This window comes from Falco cherrug, chromosome 2 (genome assembly GCF_023634085.1).
Source record: "Falco cherrug isolate bFalChe1 chromosome 2, bFalChe1.pri, whole genome shotgun sequence".
Lineage (NCBI taxonomy): Eukaryota > Metazoa > Chordata > Aves > Falconiformes > Falconidae > Falco > Falco cherrug.
The window spans coordinates 100,922,534-100,949,038 of NC_073698.1; the positions used below are offsets into that span (position 1 = coordinate 100,922,534).

A 26,505-nucleotide genomic window follows, 5' to 3' on the forward strand; every position below is an offset into this window, starting at 1 on the left:
CTCTAGGAAAATTTTAACCATTTATGCAGTCCAGTAAAAACTACAGGCAGATTCTGGCCCAATATTTATTAATCCATATTCTCTTAACCAGGAAGCAGAAAAGAGAAGGCAGTTTATCTGTGTGTGGGGCCATTTGGAGGGAGATGAGGACATTAATGCAGGTAAATGTTCACACCCATAGCAAAGGTGAGCCATTTCCATAAATAAGCTGCCAGCCTGACTGTAAGGACAACTGAAGGAGCGGCAAGGGCTTGGGGAGATGTGATGGTGCTGCCCAGAAGGATGTGATGCTGCAGGAAATAAAAGCTGGGTCTCCTCATTCCCTCTCTGATCTTTGTCAATAGGATGGGTCTCCCAGCGGCGATGGATTTCACTTGGATTAGAGATTTTATTCCCCTTTAGTCTTTTCTGCACAGGTAGGTCATCGTATGACCAAACTCTCTCCTGAAGTTGTTTTTTAAAAAAGCTATACATTGTGATACATGTATGTGTTCATATACAAATATCACATGTGCATATGTGTTGTAATTTATAATAACATCTTATCAGTTTAGAAAGTTATTAGATTACTTTTGTGTCAGTTTTTTTACCTGTACAGAATGGGAGTATTTACTGACAAATTTGTTGAAGTCTTTCTCCTGCTCTTCAGTTGATAACAGTTTAAGTAAAAAGCTTTCTTTAGGAGCATGTCAGAGAAATCCTGTTTTGAAAAGCCGTTTTGTTTCTTAGGAGCCATGTGCACTTGTGTTTTTTCTCTTTATGATCTTAGGTTTCAATGGTATTTAAGCCCCATTTTTTAAAATTGAGTTATTTAGAAGCATTAGCCTCTTTAGCAGTACCTAAAGTGAACAAGACTGTTTCTTACACTGCTGCATGTGTGTACCCACGTGCAGGATATGGTCCTTGCAGGGCCTGAGTAGCACCTGTGGATCACTGCAGAAACTCAGGAGCATGTTACTCTTACTTGTGCTTTGCCTCCAAGTGGTGCAGGTGACTCAACTGGAGCTCACACAGCAGAACACGCTGTGAATGTGGAGAATTGCCAGCGTTTTATGACTGGCTAGGGAAATCCCATGTATAAAGCAATCCCATTTGAAGAGGTTTTTGGGAGGCAGCTGGAAGAGTACAAAATCTTGTGTTTAGTGTTATGGCTGATGAGGGTTTGGAGGCAGCTGCAGTTTGATCTCGGAAGAGTTCAGCCAGGTCCTTATCTTTGCTTGCCCAAATGCTGCGTTGATTAAGAGTTGATTTGTTTCCTGAGCAGAGGAGCAAAAGGAGGGCTGCTGCTTCAGCTCTGAGCGGCACTGACGCTCTGTGTGTTCAGTAGAAATGGGGAGGGCTAGCTGCCTGGTTTGGTGTACCAGCCTGTCCCTTGGAGCCCCATGTCTATACCTTCTGCCAGGGCTGTGCCACCCTATGGGCAGGGACAACCCTTACAGGGGATCCCTGTGTCACACACATGTATGTGAGGAACGTACAGCCCAAACATAAACAAACGAGTCAGATGGACCTCCATTTGAATGCTGCCCTTGGGTAAAAGGCAGGAGGCTGCGGGTGCGCTGTGTTGGCACAGAAGAACAAATTGGTGTCTTGCATGTTGCCTCATTCCTATTTATTCCAGTGAAGACAGTTGCAGCCTGCGCTGACCAGAGGCCTTGAAATGTGCCTGGAACTGCGGCGAAGGTTTCAGCTTCAGTCTTGGCAGTCATTCTGCTTTTAGCATCGTTCCTGCGGATTACGGCAGTAATCTTTAAGTCTGGTGGCTCTATGAATTCAGCTTGATTCCTAATCTCTGCAGTGTTTAAATCTCTCATCAGTTTGAACCTTTTTATTTCAGAAGTCAAAATGGAGGAAAAAGAGCACACTGATTCAGTTTCAATGCCGGGTTGTGTTGGGAGTGCTATCTGTTACCAGTGAGGTATGCTTAAGTTCGACCAAGTCTTGATAGGTACTGCTCATTTAACTGTGAGGCCTAAGTGAGATTATTTTATAAGCCTGTCCTCAACAGTTTAAACCCTAATTACATATTCTCTGTTCTCAGTTGTAAGGAAGATGCTATCTTAATTACAGAAGCTTTCTTCTGACACGCAAAGTGCTCAGCTACCAAGAAGAGTATGGCAGTTTCCTGAACATGATTTTCATGCTTTCTTATAATCTCAGTTCTAAGTTCAGTGACCAGAAGATATGGCCGTAAGATATAAATTATACAACCATTTCCAGTTCGTGTCATCCAAAACTGGTGTGTTGAACATTGGCATGCAAGTTTCCATTCTTCACTGTTCATGGAGAAAATGGAAAATAGTTTATACACCATCATCCCCCCCCCGCCCCTTTGTCATTCCTTTACCATCTTTGCCCTATTAACTTTCAAAAGACATTTCTTGAGCTGAAAGCTTGGAATTCAGATAGAAGAACTGTCACGGTCTTTTATAAAATACGTAAGACTATCCAGCTGTGTAGCAGGTTGATGTGACCTGAGGCTCCAGTAATTCTGAAAATGAGAAGATATCCATGCATAAAGCTCCTAGAAAACTGATCCATCAGTTATTTGTAGGCTTTTGAGCATCTGGGATAATTTTCTAATTTTGCAGGAGATGTAGTATGCAATTGAGGGCTAACTGGTTCTTTTCTGCCTGCCTCATTTACTCCCCTTTGTAAAAGACAAATAATATTGATACGAGAGAGCTGTATGCACAAATGTGTATGATTCAGTAGCGGTATGCCCTGCATAAGGTACTGTTTAGATATCGTTAATCCTGCCTTGGGGGTGGCAGGATGCCTTGTACAATCTTTTGAAATTTCTTTCAAGCCTGTGATCTAGGCTTTGTTGGCTCAAAACAACCAGGCGTGTTTCATGTAGGAGTTCAGCTGATTCTTGATGGAAACTGTAACCATGTTTCTATATAGCATGGCATTTAATTTGGTTTCTCACGTTACCCTGGTTAGTCATCTCTCATCTTAATTTTTCCTCCTCTTCTGACTTGCAAACCAGATTCTGCTTGGTGGATGGAGCGTATCATTACATGAATTTGCCCTAGCAACCAGATAGATTTCCAATAATAGTTTATCCCATCATTGTAGAGCATCCCTGAACCTCAAGATGTTGTACTGCAGTCCGTCTGAGCGGTTAAAGGCTGCTCCTTGTTCGGACAAAAATAGACCATGCTGTGAGTGGATTTGACTTTGTGCACAGAGTAATGCTATTTGAGACATGAGAGAAATTCCTGCAATGTTTACACGCTGAAGAAAAATGCCTTTGAAGCCAAAGTATTTCTTCTGTGTATCCATGTGTATGATTTTGTTTACAGCTCGTTATCTGAACAGTCATCTGCTCAGTGAGCACCTGATGTTGAAAGACGTGTAGTGCCTGGGTTGGCCATGTCAGGTTTGAAGTTATCTACTTAAGTGGCTGCTCTTGGACCTTTTGCCCATGGTACCTGGAGCAGCCTGGTAGCATGCTTCCTAGGCTGAGGAATGGGATGGCCAATTAATGAGGTCTTTCCTTTCTGAGAACATGGGTATATAAGTCTCTGCTACTACTTATTTTTTGTGCGGATCAACACAGGAAATATTTTAAGGTACTTTTGGAGTGTGGCCATTTTCTTTTTCCTTTCTCTCCAATCTAAGAAATTTCCAATATTTGGGATATCATTGCATTTCTGTAGCACTGCAGGAGCATGAGAATTTACAGATGTGTTCAGCTGCTGATCATCTTCTGCTGTGGCAATGCTTTTTGCAGTGATTATCTTTTCATTGCTTTTGGAGGGCATTCTGCAGTCTGGTGTATTGTTATATTGCACTTTCCTGATTATCAGCTTCATTTCTCCTCCAGATCCTTTCCTCTAGCCATCTCCTTTTTTGCTACATTTGAAACTACCCCTTACAGCTCATACATTTTTAAAAAAATCTTTCCCTAGTTGTTTTTCCTCTTAATGCAAACTCAAAATGAGGAATTTTAAATAACTTGCAATCACCCCTGCGTTTTATGCATAAATTTTAATTGCAGTTGCATTGAAAATGTAAATGCTGTCCTATAAAACTTGAAGAAATCAGAAATGTTCTCACTGTGCTTGGGTTTAAAACTGGATTTGGATTGGAGAGGGAGTAAAGAAGCTGCTCTGGACTTGAATGATGAGCATTGCCTTGGCAGTGATCATGGGGCTTGGCTAGAAAGTGGGAGCCCAGGTTCAGGTTCCTGCTCTTCTTCCCAAGACACATCTGATCCTCCCAGGTAAATGGCCACGGGATGGATGGGTCTTCTGGAATTAGTCATCTCCTTTGCAAAGAAACTTTCACCCCTCACCTGAGACTCTTGATATCAAAAAATATTTTTGTACTTCTTGGTTTTGGGTATCGTATTTGCCAGTCACCTTCTTTTGATGCCAGCTAGTTTGCCTGGAGGGGTGCAGCAGCTTGAACCTGCAGGTGCGGCTCAGTCTGTGAGCTAAAAAACCACATTGATGAGAGTTTAATGTTAGAACCCATTGCAGTGTGCATTTGGGGTGGGGGGGTGGGAAGCAGTCATGGAATATACTGTGCTGAAATGCCAAGTGTGAGGCAATTTGTGCAGTCACAGGGCATATTTATAATTTTTGCCCTGCACTGTCTCTTGCGAGTAGCTGTGTTTTGGAGGGATGGATTCTCTTGCCTGGGCTTGCTTGTGTGCGAAGAGAAATAGCTTGCAAAGTAACTCGGGTGTTTGAACAGCTTAGCTCTCATCTTGAATGAGAAGAACAGGTGCGTTCAATGAAAAAAATAAAATAAAGGCAAGATGTGCTAGATACCACCAGCTTCTATTTAGTGTCATATGAACCAGTATTACGCTAAATCCATTTTTGGTCACACCCATACACTTTGGTTTTTTAATGGTAGACTTTGCTGAAGAGTCAGCTGGTTCTCTGGACATTTTGCCGAGAGGTCTGTTTGGCTTTATCTGATCTGAATTGTGGAATTTCATGCTGCAGAAGGATGTCAGTGAGAAATGACATTACGTGCTTGGACCAAAGCCAAGTGACGGCCATGGAAAATTCTTAGACTTGTGTTGGTGGGTGCTCTGTTGTGTCCAGAACAGCTTAATTGGTTTCATGTTGACCACCGTAAATAGATATATTAATAGATATTTTAGATGATACAGGGAACGCTGAGTTTATGCTCATTTTTCTCTTCAGTGTGATAGGTCTGGGTCAGAAGAGCATCTGCTGTTAGGAACTGAGGAATGGAGACAAATGTGTAGCACCCAAGGGCTTTGCTTCTGATTTGATCAAGCTGTACCATGCAAGCTTTTCTTACTCCTCTCTTTGCAAAACTAAAATGTTCCTTTAATACCATATGCTTATTTATCTATCTATATTCCTTTATAATACAGCTGTGACCTGTTTAAGAAAACAACCCAAAGCCCAGAAGTGAATTAAAACAGTAGCAGGTAATTCAGTTTGAATGTGTGATGACGTACAAAACGTAGGTTCTCGGAGGCCAGAAGTTATGTAGATGGTTAGTATAGATGATGGAACACTGCTTAGATTAAAGTGGGGTGCCAGGCATTGATTTGCTTGTGTGCATGTTGGAGAGAAGAGACAATGAGTTGAAGTATTTACACTGAACTACGCAGAGAGGGTTTTTTTCATAATTTGTGTTCTCTAGAGTGTTCTATATTCTCTAGCATATTCTTGCCATATGTGTTTAGTTTTGAGAAGTTTATATACATTATCTGCTTTTTGTTCCAAACAATGTAACATTTATTACTAGTTACATGAGTTGTTTCGAGGGGGGAAAAATCTGTACAAAGCTGCCTGTAACTTTGAGTTCTGCTCTGGCAGCATATCATACGCAGTATATACCATCTGTGTCAAAGAGGATGATATATAAAACCCAAAAAGCTTATCAACCAAGTCACTGTAGTTGTCTTAGTCATTTGCGGTCATGAAAATCTTTTTGAGGAGTGTTCCTAATGCTTTGCTGTTTGTTGGTAAGATGCCTTTTAACCCTTAACCCTTTTCCACATCATAAATAAGGTATTTATGATATCTTTTATATAAATAAATAAATAAATAAATAAACCCTTTCCCACATCAGAAAATAAGGCTCATGTTTTCAAAGTGTTGATGTGCACGTCCCTGCTCTGCAGGCGACGATGTGACAGGCAGCCCCGGTGCTGCTCTGGGGACCCTGGGGACCCATCCCTCTCTGCCCCTCCTGGAAAGCCCCTGTACTTGGCTACTTGACAGCCAGTGCCAGAGGCAGGATTCAGCCCTTGGGAGAATCTGTAGGGCCAGGGCTGGGTTGTCCCCGAGCCACAGGGGGTCCTGCAGAGCTGCACCATCCCTTCCCTTAGCACCACGGGGATGGGTCCTGGGTGAGGAAGGGCAGAGAGAGCAGCAGTGCCCAGGTCACTTGCCTGCAGAAACAGGGGCAAATAAAAGGAGGTGCATGTGCACATATGTGAAGCAGTCTGAGAGGTGCTGGATAAATCTGGGATGTGAGGAGATGGTGGAGGGCATCTTCTGCACTGGAGGGTTTCTACGGTGTCTTCCCAGCATCCTTCCCAAAGATGGGGAGAGTGTGCCAAAGATGAAATGACAAGGAAACGTTCTGGGGCATCACAGGAGGAAGCTTCTTCAGAAACTGCTGTGCTTATTGTGTGCTTGCAGCCTTACAACCGATGGATAGAAAGACACTATTGGACACAAGTATAACTAAACAGAGGAACCACTGCAGTCCTGTAACATTGTTTTCCATGCTCACTTTTTTTTTTACCTTCTGAATTACTTACACTTGATTGTTGCAATTGATTGCAATTGTGAGTGCTAATTTTAGTGCATAAATTTTTATAATGGAAGCCTGCCAAGTGTGTGTGTAACGGAAGGTAACTGCACAGAATTTGGTATAGGGCATGATTGTCTTTCTCCAGCCAAATGTTAGCAACCACTTCATGGGCTGACATACATACATACATACATATGTGTGTGTGTGTGTATATATATATATATATATACACATATCTATATATATGCAGTTATTTCTATATAGCCAGTTTTGTCAAAGAAGACAATTCAGCCAAACCCTCCAGTGAAAACAGGAGCAATTTACAGAACTGTGATGAGTTTTAAGAACCAGCTGAATTAAATGCTGGTGATAAAGTGACCATCACATTAATTTTAGGACAAATATCAAAACCAACTGAGTTCGCTTTTAAACTTTGTTTGATGGAACAGAGGGTAAATAGTGTTTTTCCAAACTTAAGAAACAAATCCAGTATGTTTAGCTGATGAAGTTAAAGACCAGCATATGAGTATATAGATCTGGGCCCTTAGAAAATGTCACAGCCGTTTGTTTTGCTAGCAGCTTGGTCCATTTTCCATGAAGTTTAGTGTCAGGCCTTGCAGGGAGAGGAGGTTTAGTTGCCACAGGATAAATGTCAAAGATTTATTTCCAAGTGAAATATTAACTTGGGAATAAATTTTCTTTTCAAATCCACATTTTCATATATCCTGGATTCAAGATAGGGTAGATTTGGGGCTATTTTGTACAGCTTTCCTCTTCTTCCACGTGCATTTGGCCAAAGAGGAAGAAGTTTGAAGGGGTAAAGAGCATGTGAGGAATGCAGGTGGGTTTGTGGCATTTAAGGCTTTTGGGGACAATTTTTATATGGATTAAAATTATATGGACCGAAAAAAAGCTCATCTAGTAGATTAGTTTTGGTAACTTAAATTATTAGGTGAGCTCACTTGTAAGGTAAAGTACCAAAACTAACTGGTATTCACGTCATCTTTCTCCCACAGGTTTTTGGTGTCTCCTCTCACATCTTTTTTTATACTGTCATTCCAGTTGTGTTTTGTCTTACATGCCTGTTTAAAAACAAGTTACATTTTCAGGCTCCCATTATACAAACGTTTGTCTTGGTTATCCTTCCAGAGTTATTCACAGATGTAAGTTTTGGCAAAGTCAGGGCCAAGACTGATGATAGGTGGAGGATCCACCTTCTTGAAACATCAGCTCTCTCTTTTGTGTTGGTTTTGGGCATTTTTAGTTCAGCTTGGAGCCATATGGTTTTTACTTAAGGAGATAGCTTGTCCCTGCAAAAGCATCTTTAAAAAGGATAGAAGAGTTTAAATATGTCCAAGAGAATTAATTAAAATGACTTTAAATTGAAAGGGAATGAGAGCTTTTTTTTTTTTTTTTTAAATAAAGCTCCAGCCCTGTGAAACATTTTGCATCAATTACAAAAGGAACTTCAGTACATTTTTCTAAAATGAGGAGTGAGCCAACTGCATCTGCTAGGTGTGGGAGTGACATTTCAAAATCCCACTGACAGTCACATTATCAAACCAAACATCATTTCTCACTTACTGGTGCTAACTGAAGCACTCCCCACTTTCTACGGGCAGAATTGTCGCTTCGGGAAATGCTGGTGGAAGGCACCTGAAACTGGACAGAGCCCACAATTGTCTGTCATAGTAAAATTTGGTTTCTACAGGGAAGTGAACTCCTTGTCGTTGACCACATCTCAGCCTGTGATAAGAGGGGTTCCAGAATTTGTTCGCCAGGTCTGTTTTGTAAAGACAGCTTTGTCTCCCTGGCGCTGAAGAGGCAGCTGTGGTGGTTGGCGCTGCTGGGATCCTGGTGGACCCGGCAGCTGCAGTCGGTCATTCTGCTCCTGCTGCCTGCAGCTGCGTGCTGGGATGGGGCTGGGGGGCTCAGCCTCCTGCCCGCGTGCCCGTCTCAGGTTTGTGCACAGGTCGTGGGTAGCTCCAGCCTCCTCAGGAGGCTGTCAAAATAGCTGTCAAACCTGCCTCATTTCAGCAGCTTATTTACATGTCAGCCCTTCTTACCCTATCAAAGAGGACTGAAGAAAAAATATGGAATGTTTTTTTAAGCAGTGAGGACTCTTAGTTGGTTTATATTTACAAGTTCTTTTAGGTGATACAATAATAATATGTTACACTGTAGTGATGTTCCTCAGTCTTAAGCAGTCATAATTATCTACTTAATTAAATCATGATTTTCATTGATAGATTACTAGGTGCATTGCAGAAGAAGACCTTTGATGTCTTATCTGCATTAATGGGAATGAATTGTGATCTTTTGAGAAGTGAAATGTCATTGTAAAGGTCACGGTGGCACTACAGCAGAACTAGGAAGAAGACCTCTGCTGTAGGCTGTGAAGTGAGCAGTGCTGTTTCCAGTTCTAGTCTTTATTATTTTGTTTGCACAATGATGACAGAATTGTAGAACTGTGTAGGTTAGAAGAGCGCTCTGGTCCCACCTCCCTCTCAAAAAGCATTTAGAAGCATTTTTGTGTATGTGTATAAACAGTGATCTGGTGCGGGAACATCCTGCATATTGCCATCTTGTTTGATGCTGTTGCACATGTTCTGAGAGGACTTATTTGCCACTTTTGTCTGGAAGGGATGTGCTCGGTCCTGTAAAAACTCAGATCTCGCAACCCTGCTGTAAAGAAAGCAATAACACGAACTGGAAGAAGGTGTCTTTGGAGAAACTGGTGCAAGGAGTGAGTTTGAAGGAAGAGAAAGGCTGGGTAGGCACAGAGAAAATAATACTGGTAGTGTAGCAAACAGCGTAATAGAAGGCCAGAGCTGTGGACAGGCGACAAAAGGAGCAGTAATGAAAGAGAAGCAGTCACATCAGAGAGGTTGATTTGAAGGCAGAACTGGAAATGCAAGCAGAGGGGAGGTTTCCCCTCTTTGATCCATTTAATACGTTGATTCATAGAAACTTGACAGAACAACAGTGGTGATCATCTGCACCTGCGGCTCTTTGTCCGGGAATCCTTGGGAACCTCCTTTGAGAGGGAATCTTTCAGAGATATCTGTGAAAGCAAGTTCGTGTTGCTGTGAGCATAGATGAACTTGTTCAGCCAGGAGGCATTTCTGCAAGAGGTGCTCATGCTCTGGAGAGCAGCTTGAAGAACAGAAACCAAAGGTGAAGACCCTGATCCAATCTGGTCTTCTACATGACAGCAATCACAGCACATCACATACTTTCTCCCTGAGGCCTGCAAGGCTTCAGTTCGAGTCATGGCATATCTCTTCAGATGTTCGTCTGCTTTCGCCATGGCCTTGTTAGACAGCAGTCTGTAGATGCCCTGGGTGAGCCCCTCCAGCACCGTGTTACTTCTGCGCTGGAAACGCCTGCTCGCCTTGGCGTGCCCGGTGTGCCTGCCATGACGCCGGGGCAGTCGCAGTCGGGGTGGTGCAGGCGTGCGGCCGCTGGAGGAGCGGCGTGGGGAGGGGTGGTGGCTGGTGGGGGCCGTGGGGCAGGCAGCGTGGGGTGAGCAGGGCAGTAGGTGAAGCAGAGGACGTGGAGCTGGCGCCCTGGGGAGGTGCAGAGGCGGGCACGAGGGGAGCGGGCGCAGCGGTGGTGCATGGCCAGCAGCCGGGCGAGAAGGACTTCATCTGCAGTCACTGGTGCCTGGATTCAGGTGTAAGGTGTTTTAAATAAAACCATTGGCATATATGCAATGGTTATTTTTTTTTTTTTGTTTATTTCCCTCTCCTGAGACTGCTATATGTTCCTAAATTTACAGTGTTTGAATACCGCAGTGCAGATAACAGGCCCAGGTGACCGGCAGGAGCAGGGGTGGGCAGAGGGCACTGGGACCAGTGCTGCTCAGAGGAGGGGATGACAGCTGGGTTTGTACGCTGGTGGGAATGTGCCAGGTGAGAGAGGGAGAGGAAGACATGACAAAGGGATGTCAGGAGTGGTGGGTCAGAGGTGGGGGGCTGCAAAAGGCCCGCCTCAGCGTCTGGCTGCAGGGGCAGAGCAAAACAGCATGGTTAGAGGAGTTCACAGTGCTGCAAGGGTGGAGAGAAGATGCAGCTCAGCAGAATAAGATGGGGTTATTCCTACGCATTTATAGCCTTTTATTTTCTCTCTCTTTTTTTCTTTTTTTCATGTAATTTTTGGTAGGGTAATGTTCTTAGTGATACTCTGGCTTGGTTAATGGAAATGGCTTGTTGTGGGGTGGGATGCTGTGCTTGTAGGTATGGATTGGATGTTCCCCATGGGTGCTGAAGCCAAACCAGCAATCTGCCTTAGAGGCTAGTTAGGAAAAACATGGAAGAAACTGTTCTGAGCAGTGTTGGTGGTGTTGAGGGAGTATGGCTGGGGCCAGCTGCAGCCTGCTCCCTGTTTGTCTTTGCTTACTTTTCAGGGGAAAAAAAACCCAATTTACCTTATTGAGCATCTGGGTGATTTTTTAATTTTTTTTTTTTTTTTAATTTTGTGATGCTGCAGAGTTGTGGTTGAAGGGCGTGATATTATCCCACCTCTTCCTCTGCTGGGCCCTGTGTTCCACTGCCTTGCCTGTGATAGTACCAGCACTCCCAGACCATGTGACTTAAAATAGACCTGGTTTCATCAGATGCATTTTTGGGCAACTTGATTTGACTGACGCATGGGTGCAGCCATGCTCAGGTGTCATGGAAGAGCCAGTGGCCTGGGGTTATGCTGTCCCTTTCATGGTCTTGGTTTGAACAAATAGTGAAAGTGTATTCTGAGCAACATCTCCCATCAGTTGTAGTATTCCTGTCAATATTTAGTTGGAGTGATCAGCACAGACAGAACAAAACCACCTTGCCGAACCCATTTGTCTTATTCCTTCCTTTCCTCTCGGTGTATATTCCAGTTAGTGCTCCATGAGTGGAGCTGCTGCAAGATGAGTCAAAAGCATCTCTTAAGTGCCACTGTTATATCAGTACTTGTACATAAAGGGCAAGTTTCTCAAGAGCGCTGGCTGCTCTGTGGGCTGTCACTGGGCTGCAGCATCAGACCTGCTGAGAGCTGCGTATTTAGAAAGCCGGGCTGATGTTCTCATGGAGATAGAGCTGTCCTGCTGGCAAATGCTGCGTAACTAGGGTTTAGACTTGCTAATATGACTAAACTATGAGTTGTCAAGAATGTGTTGGAGGCATGGTATGAGGAAAAAATGGGATGAGGTAAGAGACTGGTCTTGAGCAAAAGCACAGAAGGGGGTACCAAAGTGAAACAGGGCATATCCTTGGCAGGTGGATGGCAAAACAGCATTAAAACAGGGTTTCAGTATTAGATGTAGGAGATGATGATTCAAGAAACGTATGCTTATATCGTGGAGGATGGGCCTGTAGGAACAGTGTGCTTGGAGTAAATGAACCAGAAGTGTTTTAACTCTAAATTTCTTTCTTATGCTAGAGGTGGGTGTGTTGCTGAGACGGGGAGACGGCTTGATGGTGGCTCAGTTTGTTGACAAAAGCAGTGAGTTGGCATGAATAGTGCTGGGCAAGGGAAGGGCCATGGGCAGCTGGCAGTGCCCATGGGGTAAGAACGTATGTGCACTTTGAGGGGGGTGAGTGGCAGAAGAGAGCAGAACGAGATGATTTCCTCCTGCCAGCAGCGTGGTATGCTGGTGTGGTTTTACCTTGCCACCCCAGCCCTAAGTTTTAGGGTGAGCTGAAGTATTGAAGGTGGGTTTTTCCATCTGTGCCTGTGTCCATGTTGCTTGTTTTTCCCTCATTTTGTCCTTTTGCCATCTCTGCTCTTGGGAGCTCCCTTTCTGACTGCTCTACTCTAGGTGGGCTCTTTGCCCTTTATCTTGTATGACTCATACTGCCATCACTTCTGAAGTGACCCCGATCCTTAGGAGTGTGACACAGGTTCTCTCTGCCCTACACTCCTTGGGAGGGGATTGAACGGACCCCTTGATGGCACAAGTTGTATTTTTGATAGCATCGCTTAGGGATGGGACACCAGGGAGACAGCATAACTGTCTCTTTCCACTGCACTTCAGGGGGATGGTTCTTAAAAGCTGAGCTAGGAAGCTTGACAGGGTACTGCAAGCTACGTGACGGTTGCTTTTTTTTCCAGATTTGCAGCAAGATAGGAAAAACATTTGGACATGACCTGTCTATAGCCTGAGATAATTTCTGCACTGGCAAACACGGAAAGAGATAAAGCAATGGAGAGCTAAGAGCTAAATCTGTTCTGTACAAATGCTGTGAGCATATGTAATAGGATTGTTGAATTGGAGTTACATGTTTTCGAGGATAAGTACTGTATGATAATACAGTACTGTTGCAGTCATTCTTACATCAGAAAAAAGGACTAGGGATTTAAAGTAGTTGTTGGGGATGCTTGAGTTTCAGTTCAAGTGTCTAGACTAGCAAAAGAGAAGAAAAGGCCTTTGCAAATAAGACAAAATGGATCCCTAAGAAGGCTGGAACTCTGGTTGAGGGGAGCCCTTGCGGGGAGAAAACAGGGATGCTGTGACCCCAATGTCAGGTGTCACAGATTTTTCTGACACAAAATACAAAAGTAAGGAAAGCGTAGATCATCTAGCTGAACTTCAGTTAATTTATATGGAAACATTTTAATATTTAAAAAAAATATTTTCATTTGCTTTTCTGTGGACCTTTCAAAGGACATGTTAAAAACTGTGCAAATCCCAGCCTCTAGGTTAAATACATATTATTGAAGCTACAGTTTTAAGCAAGCTAAACTTAGAAGATGTCAGAACTGAGGTTGTCTGCCTAATCTTAACTTGTCCTCTTTACAAGTGAGCATTTCAATGCAGTGTTTAATTACAGGACACCTGCTGCCTTGCCAGCAGCATGTTTGTTTCCCACCGGGCTGGTGGTGGCTGGCAGAAAGCGAATGCTGCCTCCAGCCTTGGTTTTCCTGCGAGAGGGCTGAGGATGGGGAAGAGGGACAGGCTTTTTGTTGCTGTTGCTCCCTAGTTTGCGAGTCCTGGGGTCTGCTTCTCCTGGGAGCTTGCAGGACTGGATGGGGAACAGTCTGGTCTGGGCTTGGTCTGGCTCATGGTCGATGTGTCTGTCACTTGTGCCCTTCAGCCCCTAGCCAGGCAAGGGAGGGAAATGCCTCACGTCAGAGGGAGCTGCTTTTGGGGCAGACGCCTGTGGTAGGGTGTGAGTGTGCCTGAGGAGCCGGTCTGCAGTGAGCACATGGTGATTGAAGCTCTCTGAAGCTGCTGCCGACCTGAGTGCTGGTCCAAGGCCAGCGCAGCCTCTCCCCAGGGCTCTGTGCGTCCCTCTGAAGGCAGTGGGAAACGGGGGAAGCACCCCAGCTTGCCCTGGGTATCGATGCAGATTTTAATCGTAGCGGAGTGACAGTTCTGCTCATCGTCAGGATTCACGCCAGAGTGTTTTAAGACTTCCAAGCTGATATACTTCACGCACATGTAGTAACGCAGATGAAATTTCCCAGAAAGGTTGCTGATCTGCTGCCAGTCCTGCCTGAAGTCCATACAGGCACAGTCCCTCTCCTGCCAAGGCCTCCTTGCTCCGTGAGGTGTGTGTGGGGACCCTGCTTCTAGCTTTCTGCCTGTCTGCAAGGAGAACATTTACTTCGTGAAAACCCAAGCTGTACTGAGAGAAAGTGACAACAAAGACAAAGTAAACAAGACTTCTTGGTAAATGGCCAAATGATTGTCCTGGCCCAGCGACTGGTAGGAGCCTCTCTTAGCTGAGGTGAGGGTGGATCATGGCCTGGGCTGAATGTTTGAAGCTGCTGCCTAAATGGCTGATGAGGGTCCTGCTCCAGCCTCTGCTCCAGCCCCACTGTCTTTTGCCCTGGGTGACACGGTGGCAAGCAGGCTGCGATGGAGAAGCCTGCCTGCTTTATTTCCAGTTCAGCTAAGGGGATTGCTACGGTTTCTTGCTTTTTGTTGTTGCGGTTGCTAATCCTGCAGGCAAGCTGATCATTCCCGTCTGTTCTTGGCTTTTGTTTTTGTTTACTTTTTGATGAAAATCCCCTTTTTGTGCTGTTTCGGTTTTACCCTCCCCATCCCTGTCAGTACTGATGTGGCCTTATCTTACCTGCAGTATATTGGAGCCTTACTTTACCTGCCGTATAGTGAAGGGAGATGCTTTTATTTCTGTGAATGGGTTCATGAGAGAGGGGAGGTATAGCTGTGCATCTGAGATATGGATCCAGGCCCCAAATCTACCTCTGGGGTAAACTGGTGTCCTCCCAGGGTGGTTGGTGGTGCTTGTGTGGAGTTTGGTGGATCCCTGTGGAGCAAACCCGGCTGGAAAGATTTCGTTTGAGAGCTGCTGCATGGGGCAGTGCTACGGGATTCAGGCCGTTTCCCCTTGGCAGCTCCCTCCTCTCTTTTTCATCTTTATTGCTCTTTGACCATAGCTGATATATTGTCAACTAGCAAAAGACCATTCATGTTGAATTATGGATGCGTAAAACAGAGGCGGGTTTTTTAATTGGGTGCCTATTCAGAAAGCAGGTGCTTCCTCTTGGGGTTTAAGTTACTATATTCATTGGAGCATTTTAAATTCTTGCATTTTAAATTCCCTGATCCTAAAGAACAAAGTCATTTTCTCAGCTATGGAGGCTGACATCTGTTTACAGGGATTAAGCATGTTCCTGTAGCAGCGGGCACAGATTTTCTTTGTCGAAGGGGATATATTGAAGAGCATATTAAACCCCGATACAAGTCCCTGTCCTGGAATGGAAATTGCTTTGCAGGTTTGGAGGGAGGCATGTTGGAACTTGCTTATTTATTTGGCAGATTTCTGATGGTGTTACATCATCTACAGCATTTAGAGTTTGCGAGGGTTTTGAAAGGGCTCAGTGCATTGTGGTGGGTCAAATGGCAATGGGAAACTCTCCTCTTTCCTTTTTCTTGTTGTGGAAAAACAACAGTTTTAAATAATGAGGTGTCAGCAAGCTCTCCCTCCCACAAACCTGTGTTTTGAGGTGATGTAAAGATGGTTGATCAGGAAGAAGGGCCATAGAAAATCTCAGTTGGATGGTGCTCATGGAGTTGTCAATCAACTCACGTTTCCAATCTCTGAATAGCCTGCAGTGATGATGTTTACTGGGGATAAGTGACCTTTTACTACTTTAGTTGGACAGACATTCTGGAGATTTATTTTTTTAAAATGCATTCTGTTTTACTGCCTTAAACATATGTCGGTGCTTCCTATTTATTGTTTTGTGAGATCCAGACTAAATGAAATTTGGCCCTAAGCATAATTTTGCTGACAGCATGCAATTGGGAGCCAAGCTTTTTATAAAACGCAAGATCAATAGAAATGGTACAATTAGTTAAACCCGAGTCCAGTGGAAAGAGTTGCATTTAAACAAGGAAATATTCACTGCAGGACTGGCAGTTCCAGATACTTGCAGCCCTGAGCGCCTGGAGCTGACCGACTGCAAACCAAAGGGAAAATGACTTAATTGGGTTTTGTGGCTCTGTCAAGATATGAACAGCAACAAACAGTGAGAAGCAATTTGGATTTGAATTATTTCCCCCCCTGCATTAATAGGTTGAGGTGATGTTAGTAATAAAAATCTGGCCAGCTCTTAGGCTGCTGTAGTTTGGCAGAGGGCTGTTGCAGGTAATGAAGGTCATGCAGATTAACACCAGCTGTGTGCATCTGGCTTGATGTTTGAAGTTGACCTGTTGATCTTTCTCTTCCATTCCAGAAGCTACGTGGGACAACAAATGTTTCCCTGCCTTCCTACTTACTTCCATAACATCCTCATGTGAGTAACAACCAGGGTGATTTTGGTAGACTTGTACTGTTGTGTCTGTTTGCAGCTCCTGCCTACCATCTTATGCTCCACTTAGTTGTCCCTTCCTTTCTCTGTCCTAGGGCAGCACTCCATAGCGTGCAGAGGAGAACGAGTGATCTCTTAAAAATAAAAATGTTAAGCCTTCTTTAAAATTCGCAATGTAATACATAGTGAAATGTTTATGTGAAAAATTATGTCAGCAGCTGCATGTTTTATCAAAGAAAATATATTCAGAAATGTTTATAAAAACATGACAGGCACTAAATCTGGATAGTTGGTCACTTATCTTTGCAAAGATACAAAACTGATTAAATAAAAAAATTCCCCTGAGGCACCCTGTAACTTGCAGTATACATATGACCCGGGCTTTTAAAGGCTTCTGTCCTGCCCTTATTCTTCGCCACACTTCCTCCATGTGGTCACTCCAAATTGCTGCCAGCTGGCCTATTTGTCATGTGTGTTTGTTTGTGCTGTTCTAATTTTTGACCCTTCAAAGAGACAGACAAAATCTGTGGCTTATGCAAATCTTTGAATTTACAGCCAGCCTAATAGTGGGAAGGAAAGATACAGGGAGTTTAAGCCGCAGAAGGGAACAGATTCTGTTCTTTAGTGCCTCACTACTGACCATAGACCCTGGCCTGCCTATAAATGAGTCAAAGTTTTGCCTGTTGTGTCTGAGGTTTTCCTGCCTGCGCTTCTACGTATGTTGCCTTCTACGCTTATTTAAGATGTCAGGTTCGGTTCCTTCTGGTGTGTTTTCAGCTTGACAAATATGATCTGTTTTGTTTGTTCCATGGTAAGTTTTTTTTCCAGTTGGGTGGTTTTGTAGTGTGGTACCTTCCTAGAGACAAAAACAGAACAAAAAATTGATTAAAAAAAAAGTCAGCATTGTAGAGAAAGAAGAATGAAACTAGATGATAAATCATCAGACTGAATGTGCCAGTGTGCGAGTATGTGGCAGAACAGTCAGTTAACAGAAAATGATAGTGAAATTAGGTGATATTTCCAGTTTCCCTGGAGTGAAAGCACATGCAGTTTACAATGGATAATGAAATGTTATGGTTTTTATGCCTAATATGTTAATTCTGCCAGTCCTGTAATCCCAAGGTTCCAATCCACTGCAAGGTTGACATTTATGTTATAAAGAGATGCACAGACATTTATTAAGGATATAGACTGACAGTGCGTCTTAAAAAAAAAAAGAGAGAGAAAAATGTGAAAGGTCTCCTCTTCACTCTCTTCCATTCTCTCTCATTCCATTTTATCAAATATTGACTAATGTCAGAGGGGCTGCTGCTCTGAAGGCTGTTGCTCCTTTCGTGGCAAACCCAAAAGTTAATACCTTTTTTTTGTGGGAAGGGGAATATCATATGTGACGTTTTCTTGCTTGTGTATGGCTTGGGTTTTGTAAGGGCAAGTCTTTAGCACTTCCAGCTTGGGCCATCCTGCCCTGTCACACAACTGCATCACCAGGGTGGTTGCGAATCACACCAAGGTACAGATCCAGTATATAAACTGTGTATTGTTCAGGCCGTTAGCCGTAACTGGCCCCGTTTCCCTTCTCTGCTTTGCTGCCAAGCGATGGAGGCATGGCTCTGAGCTTGAGCTATCCTTGTAATCAGGGCCATGTGTTCCCGCTCCCCTCTGTGCAGCAGCACCAGTGTTTTCCTCATTGCACAATAAGCAAGTTCAGGGAGTCAAAATGGCCAGAAAATAAAAATGTGGGTTTTTGGCCAGCTGCATTTTATAAGCCAGAGTGCTAGAAGCGGGCTGGTGGCTGGCTGGAGTTTGAAACGCATAAGCAGAGCCTGGCAGCCCTAATGTGGAGTAATTTAAGTGGGGAGAAGAGAGGCAGGGATGGGGGCAGGTGGCTGCCTGGGGCTCCTGTTGGCCAACAGTGCACATCCCTCCTCTCCTTCGGTGCCTGTTAAAAGATGTGACACCATTCACTCCCAGGTAGCAAAACCTATAAGCATGATAATAATCTTTAAGCAGCTACTGGCGCTCTGGTTAAAATCAAGGGTGTTTTTAACGCGTCTGAAGTCAATCCTGTGGCTAAGTCTTTTGCGGAGGAATGGCGGGCAGTTTCCAAAGCTGCCTGAAAGGCTTTGCTGCATCTTGCTTAATGAGAGCAAAAAGGAGAAGCAGAGGTCGTGGGCAGCCCACGGAGCACAACTTCAACAGGATTTCCCCCTGTGCAGAGACACTTTTTCCTTAGTTCATCAGCATTGTCCCTTGGAAGCTTTGGCATAGATGGGAAAACTTCTCTTGCAGCCTGGTGCTTCCGACCACTGTCTGCAACCTCTCCTTGCCAGTGCACTGGGACAATTCATCCTAGCGCTGGGAAGCCAGCCACTTCCCAGTGGTTTTGGACTCTGCTGATGGAAGCCTGATTGAAGAGAGGGAAACAGTGTAATGAAACATTTTGCAAAGCTTGGACCTCTCCACAGTGTACTTTGGACCAGTCCTTCCTGCTTCTCCTGCTATTGTCTGGAGGTTTCAGGCACTGAATTGCCGTGGAGAGGGCTCCTGCTTGTAAGGGGCTGCTACTTGTTCTGCAGGGCTCACATCCTCTGCTCACAGCACCCTGCTTCTGACACGGGTGTCTGAGTGCTTCAGTGCATCCCGCTTCTGAACTGTGCGTCCGTATGCTGCCTACAATGAATAAGTCCTAAAGTGGTGTTACTGCATAAATACGCAATGACTTGGAGGTCTGCCTCTCCTAGTGCTAGGGCATGGACAGCTGTGGCTCTGGGTTCTTTGGTCTCTGCCCTTGTGCATCTTCTGGCTGTGTCATTTTTGAGGTTTGAGGAGAAAGGAGGTGTCTTGGAATCTGTTCAGCACTCTCGTGGCCTCAGAAAACTCTGTCATTAGGATTCTTCTCTCCAAAGTCCAGTGACAGATAAACATCCTTGATTAACTGTTCCTTGCCAGCTATGGGGTTATGCTTTTTTTGCTGTGGATTTTAAAGTGTCTTCACTTGTGTCCTGCAAGATGATGACCCAAGAGACAGCTGCTTTAAGGAGCAGCCAGAGTTGGGAGTGGTCCCAACTCCATGCTAAGAGCTAGGTGGAGAGTGAAGAAGAGGAAGCATTTCCCTGGAGAGGCTCTGCATCTGTAATGCTGCAGGATCACCTAAAGGGAAACCTGAGGGCTTTTGTGCTTTTTATTCCACTTTTGCAGGGATCTCTCCAGGACTTTCATCCATGGCTGATGCAGGAGGCTCGCTTTTCCTGTAGCCAACTGTCATTGAAATGGACGAGACGATTGATGCTCACTCCCTCTGTGCTGGCCTGACTTCAGCTGGCCTGACCTCGGCTGGCCTCCAGAAAGCTCAGCTGGTTTTCACAGAACCCCAAAACGTGGAATGTGGTCATTTAAGTTTGAAGAGTTCCCTTATCTCCTGAGTGCAGCTACAGTGGGGGGAGTGGGCCATATTACAAAAGTAATTTCTTCAAGTTACTGAGTGCAGCATTCTTGACATACTTAAGCATACAGTTTCTGATTACTGCTTTTGTGCAATTAATGCAACTGATAAAACTGAGCTACTTTATTACTCTGCAATGTATTTCTATGTTCTCCTTGCCGTTGCCCTATTTATTGCCACTTTAATACATACCCACCACTATTCATGCCATGCAGCTATCCCGCTGTGTATTAATCACAGGCTTTTTGTGTGTGTTGGGCGGGGGAATAGAATAGGGGAGAAATAACTCTGGTCACATAGACTTATGCAGGGAAGGATCTGCCCTGATACACTGCTATCTCTCAGAGCCTCTTACAGTTGGAACAGTGACAGAAGGCAGCATTGGAGTCGGCCTCCCAAATGTTGTGTTTAATCACAAATCAGGCTTTAAGGTTCAAGTAACAGACAAATACTGAAAAACCTCGTAAGAAGTAAAAGGAAGAGGCAGGACTTTAAAAGGAGGTGGGGGGGGGGGGGAGTGCAAATGAGGAAAATTAATCAGCAGTTCTAGAACTGTTACAATTTTCAGAGTATGAGGCTTTTGCCAGTAAAAGAGACCAGGTCTCTGCCCATGAGCTTGCTTAAGCAGTTAATCTGTACATAAACTCTTAGTCTTAGGGATCACTCAGGGAAATTACACATCTCTGAGCATTCAAAAACACATTTATGCAAGTATAAAGGCAAGGTCAAGTAGCAGTGGCCTTAGACGCTGCAGGCTCAGGTCAGGCCATAATGCAGGTCTTCCAACTGTGCGCATGTAATACTGTGAACGTATAGCGCTGTATGTGTTGTTTGTCAATGTGGCCACTGGTTTGCAAATACTCAGGAGTGAGCTTGCAGGAGCTGTTGTTTGAGTATATATAAACCATATATTCTTTGCCTGCTTTGTCCGTAACAAGCTGTGGCCAGCTTCCAAATAGTAGTTTGGAACAAGATTTACAGACTATTTTGTTTTAAATATACTGGTATCAAAAGAAAGCCGAAGACTTCAGACTCCATTCAGAGAAGACACTTCAAGTTGCTTCATGCTTTCCTCTTCCTTGTTCTGCACCTCCTTTCCTTGCCTGCTAACCATGAAAAGGAGCCAGCTTTTAAAGTGTTTTCTGGTCGTGTGTCTCAGTTTCTTCTTTTCTTTATAAAGGAGTATGAACAGTTTCCTGTAATTTTGATGCTTTTCAAAGGAAGATGCACCGGTGCCATTTCTCAACACTATCCTATCTCGGCATGTCTCTGCCACACTTTGCTCTTGGCCTCCAAGCTGTGTACAGAAATTCCCCCAGGTTTGTTCAGTTGGTCTAGACAGAGGCGTGCTCTGTAGGCTGCTATGGACTCACAGGAACTTACCATCCTGCTACTGCTGGGTAGCACTATAAACCTCTGTTGGAAGTCAGTGGCTTTCAGGTTTGCTGGTGGAACCACTTTTTTGAGTGCTCCTGCCACTTCAACACTCACTGTTGTCCAGTGTAGCAGAGACCTGTTTGTTTCAGCATGTCCTGTCGTGGTTTAACCCCAGCTGGTAATTAAGCCCCACGCAGCCGCTCGCTCACTCCCCCTCACCCAGAGGGGATGGGGAGGAGAGTTGGAAAGGAATGGAAAACTCGAGGGTTGAGGTAAGAACAATTTAATAATTGAAATACAATAAAAATGAAAGAACAATAATAACAACTATGGTAGTAACAGTTACAATGAAAATTGGAAGGGAAGGAATAAAATCCAGAGGGAAAGGAAGAGAGGAACACGTGGTGCACAGTGCAGCTGCTCACCGCCTGCCAACCCATGCCCAGGCAGTCCCCGAGCTACGAGCTGCCCGCCCCAGCCAACCCCCCAGGCAGATATACCAGGCATGGCATCCCATGGTGTGGAATATCTCTTTGGCTAGTTCGGGGCAGCTGTCCTGGCTGTGCCCCCTCCTGATTTGTGCCCCTCCAGCCTTTTCACTAACAAGGCCTGAGGAACTGAAACGTCTCACATCAAAGCCAAAGCACAGCACCGCATTAGCTCCTAAAAAGATAATTAACTCCATCCCAACTCCGCGTCCGGCTGAGACCAGGACAGTCCTCAGCTCTGTTGGACTGAAGTGGGTTGGAGGTGCTGTGGCTGGCCCTAGAACTAAGTTGGAAGGCATGTTTGGCAGCCAGTGTGGAAGGAGGTGGGATCTAGCCATCGCGGTCGTATTATTAAACCCTTCCATGAACTGTGAGAAGGCTACAAGGCAGTGTAGCTGGGTAGAGCCGACGCTGATGAAAGGCTTGTCTCCTGTTGACGTGCAGTTTTGCCCTCTCTGCCAGGCATGACCCTGGGCATTTAATTGGTAATTATTTGGGAGGGTGCCTCTGAGCCGGGGGTCAATGTGTCAGAGTTGTTCAGGTGGGAAGGGATGTCTGGGGGTCTGCGGTCCGATCCTCTGCCCAAAGCAGGGCCAACCCTGGGAGCAGACCAGGCTTTCAGGGCTTTTCTCCAGGCAGGTCTTGAAAACCTCCAAGGAGGGAGCCTGCACAATCTCTCTGGAAAACGTGATCCCACTTCACTTTTCACCTTGAGCATCTTTGTAGTGAAGATCTCTGTATATCCCAACAGAACTCCTAGTGATTCACTTTATGACCACTCTAACACAGTGTACCTGGACTTGGCATGGGAACCGCCAACATGGATGCTTGACAGAGACCGCAGATGGATACAAGCTATGCCTTGAAATTTGAGTTTTGTTCCTTGTGAGGAGCACAGTGCTGGCAAACAAGTAGACAGAAATATAGTTGTATGAGGTATTGTGTCGTGGCAGTGAATGAGGAGAGTATAAATAGAAAAAGTAGAAGGAACAGCATATACTTTCTGAAAAAAGTGTGGTTATCTTTCAATTAAATAACTCGATGTGAGTTTTTAAAAGGGGAAAAGACTTCTAAAGTAGCTAGAACAAGTTAATGGAAAGGGAGAAAAGGGAAAAGCACTGAGACATAAAAGAGAGAGCCATATCTCCTTAAGTCTCTGTGTGACTGCTGGGGGATGGCAAGTCCAGTTGTGCCAGCCCTGTCTGCCAGCTGCAGCATTTGCATCCTTCAGGCATCCTGTGAAAGTCAGTGGTGGTAGCCCTCTGGGCAGAACCTGAAATCAAGATCTCTGCTCATGTTGGAAGGTTTTGGGTCAGGCTGTGAGTGAGGGGTGTCAGCTGGGGTCTCCCAGGAGGGAGCTATTAACTGAAAGGCGTGATTGCTGTATCATGCTGTGGTCCAGGGAGGTTGAAACCAGGTCGGTGTTTCTTTTCATTGAGTTGATATCGAGGGGAATTTTTTTACCACTTGGCTGTAAAGATTTGAAAAAAAGAGAAGAAATAAATTGGATCTTGTTTTCTAAAATCGAGAACACGTGCAGTCAACCAGCATCTTTTATTTTTATGCAGCATGTCTAGAATAGATGCAGGTCTGCCTGCTTCCTGAACGTGCATCCGGCAGAAATGAATAGCAGCGGTTTACGCTTCTGTACAGTTTCTTTCTGCGAGGGTCTCCGAGTATTTCATGGGGAGGACCAGCCAATGGGAAACTGTGCCTCCAGCTTGGATCTGGCCGGTGGTCCAATCTGCATCATGGCCGGTGGTGGGAAGGTGGCGTGAGGACTTGTGGCAAGACCTTTCTGAGCCAGTCTCGTTCCCAAAGCCTGCTTTGGGATGTGCAGGCAACTGTGCAACAGCATCCTTGATTTCACTGCACACTTTTGTGGAGAGCTCAGAGAAGCAGAGTGTGTCCATCTGCCTCCATGACTCTTTGTTCTCCTGCCCATCCTGTTGGCCAGATTGCTCCCTTCCCTGACTTGCCTCTCCCGCTGCTTGACAGTGAGCTGTTGAGAAAGTGACTCTGCTTTGGATGTGCCAGTCACCCCAGCACCACCAGGGTGGAGGTGGCAGTGACAAGAAGGCTGTGTGTGCGGATGGCATTGAGGCTGCTGTGGTCTTCACCTTCATTAAAAAGCTCGGTGTGGGAGGGAGGGAGCAAGGACACTTGTGGTAGCCTGCTTGCTCTGGTGAAAGGTGAGAGCTGGATGCATAGGGGAGCACTGCCTGGACAGAATTACTGGGAGGGTGCTTTCTGTTGTGCTGGCAGAGTTAGCAGACATTTATAGTTCACGCTTGAAAGCTGCATGCTGTTTGCTAAGTCTGGAAAGGAGCAGTTACTCCGACTTGTTTCCTTTGGATCTGCTGGGGTAGAGGGAATTTTCTCCCCCAGTTCCTGCCTCCAGCATGTGAGGAGCCCACAGGGTCTCACCTGCTCGTGCTTGCAGTCAGCCTTTCTCCACCCAACAGGCAGGCAAGTGCTGGAGGGAGCAGGCAGCGCTCCCTCCGGCTCTGGGGAAGGGACGCAGAGCCATGGGCTACAGGCTCTACAGGCAGGGTGGGAGGGATGGATGGGGGTGTGGGGTCTGCCTGCGGCCGGTGCAGTCTCTGCCACCTGGCCTCCCCCAGCTCTGTGGCTGTCAATAGGTTTCTTTGTGAGCTGTGGAAAGATGCCTCTTCTTGGGAAGAGCCTGGGGAGACTGAACCACCGAACAAACTTTGGGCTTTGGTACATCATCTGTCACACTCCTCCTGAGAGCAAGGGAAGAGGCTGAGTCTTGGGCTCATGCTGGCGTAAGCTGGAATTTATCCCTAGAGTGAAAGGAGTTGTGCTCATTCCAGGTAAGGTGGGGTCAGCTGCTCAGTCAGCCCTGAATTCAGCCCCTGAATTCGTGCCTGCGGGTGCATTTCATGCTGGTAGCAAGGAACTGCAGAATGCAGCCTGAGCCAGTGCATGGAGATGCGTGGGGCTGGGATGGTAACTCCAGAGTTCCTGCTGGTGGCCCGAGCAGAGGTCTGGGAGAGAGAAGCAGCATGGCTCATGGTCTGATGGTATAGGAGATGTAACCAGCAGGCTCCCAGTTCCCTCTTCCTTTTTCATGTCCCATGCCTGTGCTTGGGCAGCCATGTGCTTGGCCAGGGCAGGAGACCCATCTGCCCAAATTCTGCCTTATTTTTTTCCAGCAGGGCCAGTTTTCATCCCAAGCTGTCTGTGAACCAGCAAGCCACTGGCCTGCCACAGGCACCAATACATGTGCCAGGATGGGAGCACATGGCTGTAGCGTGAAGTCTCTCCTTAAGGCAGCGGCACGGACTTTGGTAGGTTCAAGCCAACTGTGCCACTGTGCTTTTTTTGGTACCGTTGGGCTTAATGCTAGGGACAGGTATCTTCTGTCTTCTCACTGTTGGTGTAAGAACATAGATGGCAGGTCAGGTGCTCTGGCTAACTTAACACAAGCGTGTTTTGAGTCAGGTTCTCACCCTGGGTCATCAGGCTCTGCCTTAATCAGGTGTTAGTGACAGGGGACCACAGCATCAGTTGTAATCCTGCCTCTGCTCAAGGACTGTGGCCAGAAGCAAACCACTCAGTCTCCACTTGGCTGTGCAGAAGATGAGGATAATACTTGCCTCACAGGGGTGCTGTGAAAGTTAATTTGCTAATTATTTATAAAGCACATTGGAGCGCTGCTTCAGTTCTACACAGTGTTATGGTAACATCTAATTAGTAATTCCTTGTGATGCTTCATTTTCTTTCTGCTATAAATATTGACCTAATATAGGGACAACTGTGCCTGTGCTAGTCATCTCAGTGACTCAGAGGGAATAAGCAAGCTGGATCTGGTTTGTAAATGGTCTCTTTTCCCCCTCTTCCTCCTATGCCAACATAAAAACAATGTCCTCTTTGGTGACCTGCTGCCTGGCCAGTGTGCATTGGTGGGTTTCTGCTTGGGGAGAAGTCATCCCTTGAATGGAAATGTCAGCTCTCCAGCAACCTACTTGCTTTTCCTGGGCTTTCCCATCCTTCCCTAGCCTCGCAGCTCTGGGACTTTCTTGCTAGGCTGTGATGCAGGCAAGTGATGATGGAAGGGAAAGGAGGAGCTGCCATGGGAAGATCTCTGCCCTCCCTTTCAGTGGGATCTGGACCAAGAGCTGGGGTAACAGGATGCACGATTTTCTCTTCTTCTCTAAGCTTTTCTTTCTTGCTTTCTTTCTTTGCATGTGTTTGCATCCCATATTGTGCTGCTGTGTGCAAGATCCTGTCTTTGCTTTGGCCAGTGTTCGTAGGAGATTTCATATGGCAGTGTGTTGTTGTTTCTTCTCAAATTAAATAATGCTTAGAGACCTTTGCTGTTCATCACACTTTGCTGGTTTTACCTGGCTTTGAGTGGCTTTGGGCTCTTTTGAAGGTGTGAATGTCCTGTATATGTTTAATACTTCAATGTGGTGAATCCAGAAGCTTGTGATAGCTATTTTTAGTGTTGAAAAATTTTGACAGCTAATGTAAACCTACGTTATCTGTCATTTGACAGCATCATCAGCAGTGTACAGCTTGTCACTCATTTTGAGCTGATTTTTCTGACGAAATTAAAACTATTGGCAGGGATGTGGTGGAAGCATGTCAGAACGCAGCATGAAAATGACAGCAGCTACCACTAGTTTCTTTCAAAGAAATGAG

At 45.4% G+C, this 26,505-nt stretch overlaps 1 protein-coding gene across 4 annotated transcripts in view; it reads left to right on the plus strand.

Annotated features, from left to right (window-relative positions):
* The window catches only part of TIAM1 (TIAM Rac1 associated GEF 1), a 195,190-nt gene that overhangs the window by 43,327 nt on the left and 125,358 nt on the right, over window positions 1-26,505 (plus strand). For all 4 annotated transcript variants that reach the window (XM_055701604.1, XM_055701603.1, XM_055701606.1 and 1 more), the window contains exon 3: window positions 16,453-16,512. The gene's annotated coding sequence lies outside the window, so the exon portion shown is untranslated. The remainder of the gene's footprint in view (window positions 1-16,452; window positions 16,513-26,505) is intronic.